Source organism: Glycine soja, chromosome 20, assembly GCF_004193775.1.
Source record: "Glycine soja cultivar W05 chromosome 20, ASM419377v2, whole genome shotgun sequence".
In the NCBI taxonomy this organism is placed as follows: domain Eukaryota; kingdom Viridiplantae; phylum Streptophyta; class Magnoliopsida; order Fabales; family Fabaceae; genus Glycine; species Glycine soja.
This window is the reverse complement of record NC_041021.1, coordinates 26,638,610-26,645,304: the sequence shown is the minus strand read 5'-3', so window position 1 is coordinate 26,645,304 and position 6,695 is coordinate 26,638,610. Positions and strand designations below refer to the sequence as shown.

The 6,695-nt window shown below is 36.5% G+C and overlaps 1 pseudogene; it reads left to right on the top strand.

The window, feature by feature from the left end:
- Window positions 1–2,931: 2,931 nt before the first annotated feature.
- Window positions 2,932–4,712, top strand: LOC114403038 (annotated as a pseudogene).
- The last annotated feature ends 1,983 nt before the right edge of the window (window positions 4,713–6,695 follow it).

Below are 6,695 nucleotides of genomic sequence, written 5' to 3'. Positions count from 1 at the left end.
AGAGATATCATCCTTTTAGGTAATACATTGTGGCGATAGGGACTATCAGCGACAATGCATCACTAAAAGAGGAAAACTCTAGATGAGGCTTCACTGTTATCAAGCGAGTTAGAGACCCAGCATGACCACAGATTAACCTCCACTCCTTATGGCTCACATAGACCCGGGTATAGGGCCTAATATCTCAATGTGTGTGCGAGGTATAGGTGCCATGTGTCCATAGAACAAAAATATTTCTAACTATGAATGTAATAGATGAACAGACACACACCAAATACAAAAACATAGAAAAGGTTATATACAAACATGGACAAAACAAAAGATAAAGGGGAAAAGGGAACATAAATAAAGAAGAAGTCATGATAAAACATTGCACACTGATCGAATGGCTTAACTCTTTAACATTCCCAGCGGAGTTGCCATCTGCCGCAACCTACCCTTCGGCGAGAGGGCGAGGCGACATAAAATGGAGCATCTTCAAAGAGGAAAACGCACGAGAGTCGCCACCAACGTTTATTCGAGGAAAACGTTAAAAAAACCAAAAGTGGTCTACGAATTTTGAAAATAAGGGTTCGAGAGTTGTTTACGTATAGGGAAGGTATTAGCACCCCACGCGCCCGTCACAAGGGACGACAGCCTTTAATCTAGTGTGCGCAACATGACTTCAGAATTATTTACTTTTCACTTTTTATATTTTTTATTTTTTCGGAGTCGACAAGGGTGTTGCCCTTGCTCCTACATATCCTCAGGTGCGATGAAGAATTCAGACCTACATAGTTCTTTAAGTCTGAATGTTTGTGTGTTAAATTGATTTTTTATGTTTTTGAAATATTCATTTTAATCACGAACAAAAAGTCGTTTAAGGCGTTGGACCTTGAAATAATGTTTTAAATTTTGAAAAGTGGAGAGAATCATTAAGGAGTTGGACCTTAAAACGATCTCAAGTGATATTTGATAAAAAGAAGTTAGTTACGAGTTGATTTTATGTTGGTTTTGTTTATGAACTTTCAATCTTTTTTAAGACAACTTTACAACACTTAGTAATCGGTTAAGACTAAACTTTACAAAGAAAAAGAGATTGACGATGATAGATGGAGAAGATGAACGTGCATAAAACAACAAGGGGGACCCTTAAGGGTACATTGATCATATTCAATCCTCAAAATTAAAAAAACTAACCAATGGTCATGCGAAGAACACCTAGCGAGGAACGACATAGAGATTGATCATGGGCGTGATTCAGCAGTGCCTTGACCTCGTTTTCTCTTCTTTCTTCTTCTTCTCTCTCAATTCCCTCAAGTATTGAACCTTGGAACCCTTCCTTAGCCTCCCTAGCACACCTATTTATAGGAAAATGGGCACTTGGGGCAAAGACAGCTCGCCCAGGCGAGCTGGTTACTTCACCCTGAAGTCTTCTGGGGGCCCAAGAGAGCCAGAGGCTGGCCTGGGCAAGCTAGGGTCTAGGAAACTCAATGAAAATACCCTTTTGCCCCTTCTTTTTGGCATCTTTCACATTCTTGATCAAAACATTGAATGATCCTTCGTTTTGTGCGGTAACTGGTGTCGAACAATGCAATTCGGCTAGTGAGAATCAAAAAATCAATGAATGATAGTCCCCGAACGAAATTAGGGTCTGACAGATATGTTATGGTAACAGTAGATCAAGGGAAACTAGTTCAAAAAGACGAGGCATTGTGAAATCATACAGAAGCTAAATCAGTCGCAACTATTTTTGTGTAAGGTTTAGGATTTTTGTTTGTCTTTATTTTTCAAGGCTAGGTTCCTTTCTTGGAATTTGATTGAGGTGTAACATCAGATTGTAGGATATACTCATGAAGATTGGTTCCATTCATTTAATAGTGCATTACTATAGAGATGCACCATCGTTAGTATGGTTAATGATAGTTTATTAATTTTTGAATTTTTTTTTTGCCACTGTAATGCTTGGCAAAGCTGTTTGTGCTTGTCACCATCTTTTTCATGGGACATGTTTCTGATCAAATTGTAAGTGAAGTTCAGTTTGATTTATGACATTTGAGACATTAGAGGGGTACCCATCTTGGATCCCCCATCAAATAATTAGTTACTGGGCAGATATTATTTTTTGTTAGACTTTTGTTATACAACTTTATACTTTGGTTTTCTTGTTTCATTCCAAATCTGGATCCTACTAATATTATGACTCTATTCATAATAGTTGCTTTCCTCTCTTATTTGGTTTTTGTAACTTTGTGGTGGAAATATTGAGCATGTTATGGCATCTATTTATGGACCAAAATTGATTGGTTAAAATAAGGGAGCATGGTTAAGTCTTTCTCTTTTCCTTGTTACACACACAAGGAAAAAGGGAGAAAGAACAATTTTTTTTTGAATAAGTCTTTCTCTACCCTCAGTTGCTCTAAAAAAACTCTTCACTCTTTCTTTTGTTTCCTAATTCAGTTAACACTTATCAGTTATCACATTCATTGTGTTTGGCTTCTCTTGCTTTCCCTATTTTATTTCTCTTCTCACTAAAAGTTCCATTTTTTTATTGATAATTTCTGGGGTTATTATTGCTTTCTATGGTTCTGTCTCAGTTCCTGTTTGGTATCTTAGAGGGAAATTCATTGGGTTTGTAGGGTTTTATCTTGTTTGAATTTAGACCAATTGGATAACAGATAATAATCTTCATTCAACATCATTTTCAAGCATTCTCTTGGATTTCTATTTTTTTATCAAGTGGCTATTTTTCTAAATTTTGATTCCCTTCAAAATGCTTCTCACATTATCCTTAGACTTATTATTGTGGTAAAACCTTTCACTTGTGTTATCATTTTCTCTCTTCTGTCTTATCTTCCTCAGTTTCCACTCATCAAGTTTCAATCTTCCTTTGAATAAGCCCAAATTTGATTATATGAAGTAGTAGCTTTTTGCTTGTACAAAATTCAATTGATGAAGTGGGAAAGTATAACCCTCTCTTCTCCTACACCTTGCACTCCAAACTCCAACACCAATTGGTTGGTGATGGAGGATAATAATAGAAGCAGCACAAAATGGACCTCTGAAGACAAGAAGCTCTTTGAAAATGCTCTTGCAGTGCATGATAAGGACACCCCAGATCAGTGGCACAAAGTGGCTAAGATGATTCTCGGAAAGATAGTGGTTGATGTGATAAGGAAGTACAAGGAGTTGGAAGTAGATATTAGCAATATAGAAACTGTTTTGATTCCAGTTCCTGGCTATAGTAGCATTGCTACCTCACCTTTCACCTTAGATTGGGTGAACACTCATGGGTATGATGGGTTTAAAGGATATGGAAAGAGATCTTCCTCACTGAGACCAATTGAGCATGAAAGGAAGAAAGGAGTGCCTAGGACTGAAGATGAACATAAGTAAATTTTTTACCTTTTGCATTTTTTTTATAGATGTTATTTTTATTTGGTAACTTCACATATACATTTTAATATATGATATAATGATCAATTGGGAATGCACATCTGTTTGAGAGCATGGTGATTGTGTGAAAAGCTAGAACTGGTGGATGGAGTTTAAAGTTAATAGGTGTATGGACAAGAATTCTATGTAAATATTAAAGGGTTGGATTTTTTAATTTTTCAAATGATAGCTAGGTCTTTTGGGTGAGTTTGTTACTTAAAAAAAATTGGGTTCTTTACTTCTAGATTTGGAGTTTGAACTTCCCTTTAATGTTCCCTGCATATTGTTTCTATTGGGTCTGAAGAAGTATGGGAAAGGTGATTGGACAAATATATGTTGCAATTTTGTTATTACAAGAACTCCAACACAGGTTGGTAGTCATGCTCAGAAGTACTTCATAAGGCAGCTTTCAGGAGGCAAAGACAAAAGCAGGGCAAGCATACATGACAAAACAACAGTGAATCTCACAGAAACCATAACAACTTCTTCAGAAGACACCAATAGATCCACTTCACCACATGTGCTCTCAAGCAACAACAGCCAAATTCTACTCCTACTACACCAAGAACTCGTTTTCAATGGAGTAGTCAGTCTAACACAGGGATAACTGTTATGAGCACAAATTAAAATAGGAAAAGGCTCAGGAAAATAGCCCCTAGCATTCGAGGTCTAGGTCCCTCCAACAAAGGTGAGAAGGAAAAGTGAGCTTTATTTCTGCTGCCTTTTCTATGGTATATATCATTCCTTTTATAAGCACTGCAGCTATTGATAATGATAAGGATTCTAACAGAATTCTAACAAGAATGGCACCACTGGCCTTAGAGGAATAACAAGGAGCAGATTATAACAAAAAGATATAAATGGCAGACAACCACTAATTATGTAGCCACTGAGAAGTTGCCAACTTAGCACCCTTTTGATACAAAATCCTTGAGATGCTTAGGCTTGGTAATTTTCCTTTTAGGCCTTTGATTTGAATTTTGCTCCTTGTCTAGTTGTAGCCTTGTGTCACTAATACTCTGTTGTGTGTATTGTTGCTGGTTTATTTCAGTCATAACATTAGCTATGACTCTCAACCCTGGTCATGAAAGAATCTTCATGTCTCATTATGGTGCTAACTCCTTTGGGGTTAAAATTGAGGGACAGAATATTCATGAGTCTTCTTACTTGGGACCTCAGACACAAAACATGGTTTTCCAAATGCAACAGTCCTCTCAACACTAGTTATATGCATCAGTACTTGTTTCTATGAATTATTAATGGGTAGAAGTAGAACCATAATCTTCTGTCCATTTGAATAAGTACAATGCTTGAGTTGAGCTTTTTCCCCAACTTCTTATGTGAATATCCTATATTGTTGGTTAGTTTTTATGAACTTGAAGGAAGGTACATACATTTGTTTCTTCAACAAATAAGAACTTCCTGAAAGGAGTGGTAGGCAACCAATTCCCCAACATTGGTTTTGGTTGGTTTTTCTATGTTGTCTAAGAATAATGGATTTCAAGCCCCATGTATAATTAATGAAATGTTTCAACTTAGAGGCAAAGAGGCACTTCAAATAGTATGGGTTAGTAAAATTTAACTTATCATAAGGAAAATAGATTGGCCTTAGAGGGAATATGAAACAAAATGTATAATGTGATGATAAAAGATAAAGTAAAAATAAAATGCTTAAGGTGTTGGTGTTAAGATTTAATGATTCGAGTAGTATTCGTGAAGAGTGAGGAAAAAAAAGATAGTGAGAAAAGAAATATTTTTATCCATAATTTTTTCAAATGTAAATGAATATATTTTTTGCTCGTAAATTATACCAATAATCTTATCCAGCAAAATCTATATTAATTTTTGCAAATGTAAAATATAATCTAGCTCATTATGCTCGATCAGTTTAGTGGTAAGGTTAGAATAAATGCATGATTTCGCAGTTGTTAAACAAAAAGATCAAATATAATGCATTCTCAAGTTGTTTACTGGATATAAAAAATATTATTTATTTCAAAAGTTTAACAGACTTCAACTATTACCCTAACTACCTTGAAAGAGACAATTGATTATCAAACCCTAATCATATATTAACATTGGATAAGATCCCCATAGGATCAATAAATAAATCTAAATCTCCTAGTCTCAAACAAATTAAGTGTAGCAGAGGTGCCTTTTGTTCTATGCTGTTTATAATTCTTATCATCCCACGACAAACTATAAATCCTAATTCATCAAACAACTCATTTTCAGTTTAACCAACACAATCACACACCTTCAGCCTCTCTGTTTCTCTCTCTATGCCGCTAATTATTTTATTTTATCTCTTGGTGTGAAAATTCACTCAAATCCATGAAACCATTCATGTCCACCATGAACAACAAGAACAACAACCTCAAAGATTCAGAAAACTTCCACCACTCTTCATGTACCATAGCAAAACTAATGACATCCTTCTTCGTCTTAATCTCCATCTCCTACCTCTTCTACACCCTCAAATTCATCACACATTCATATGATTGCCCTCAAAAAAAGCCTTACCCTCTTCCCACCATCACCCACTTTTCCAACAACACTGCTCCATCCCCATCTCAACACACCAATAAAACAACACCCTTTAAGGAAAAAACCAACATTTCCCACATAGTGTTTGGCATATGGGCCTCATCAAGGCTATGGAACCATACAAAAAGTATGATAGGATTGCTAGTCGAGCAAGGCTTCCTATTAGGAAGGTGTATGAGAGGAGGAAGCTTGAGCTCCTGATTTTCTCCAGCGACGATGCGTACGGTTGGACGCATCGTTTGGAACGATACTTTGAGTTGCGAAACGTTCATGAGGAAGAGAAATTGTGTGCCACTGTGGTGGCCATGGAGGATAGAGAACTAAGATGGTATCAATGGTGGGCTAGGTGCAATCCTGAACTGACTTGGGATGGGTTCAAGTTGGCGGTGGTTCGCAGGTTTCAACCTTCAATGGCACAAAATCCCTTTGAGTTGTTGTTGGCACTCAAACAAACAGGGACGATGGTGGAGTTTGTGGAGGAGTTTGAGAAATATGTTGGAGCTTTGAAGGCCATTGATCAAGAATTTGCACGAGGTATCTTCATGAATGGCTTGAAAAAGGAAATTCAAGTCGAGGTAAAACTTTATGAATTAAAGTCTCTGTCTGATTTAATTCAAAAGTCTATTATGATTGAGGAGAAGAATCTAGTTTGGACTAAGAAGGGAACCAACACTTTCACTAAGCCAACCACTATTTCTAAGGCTAGTTCTTACACTAAGTCTGTGACTGTGGAT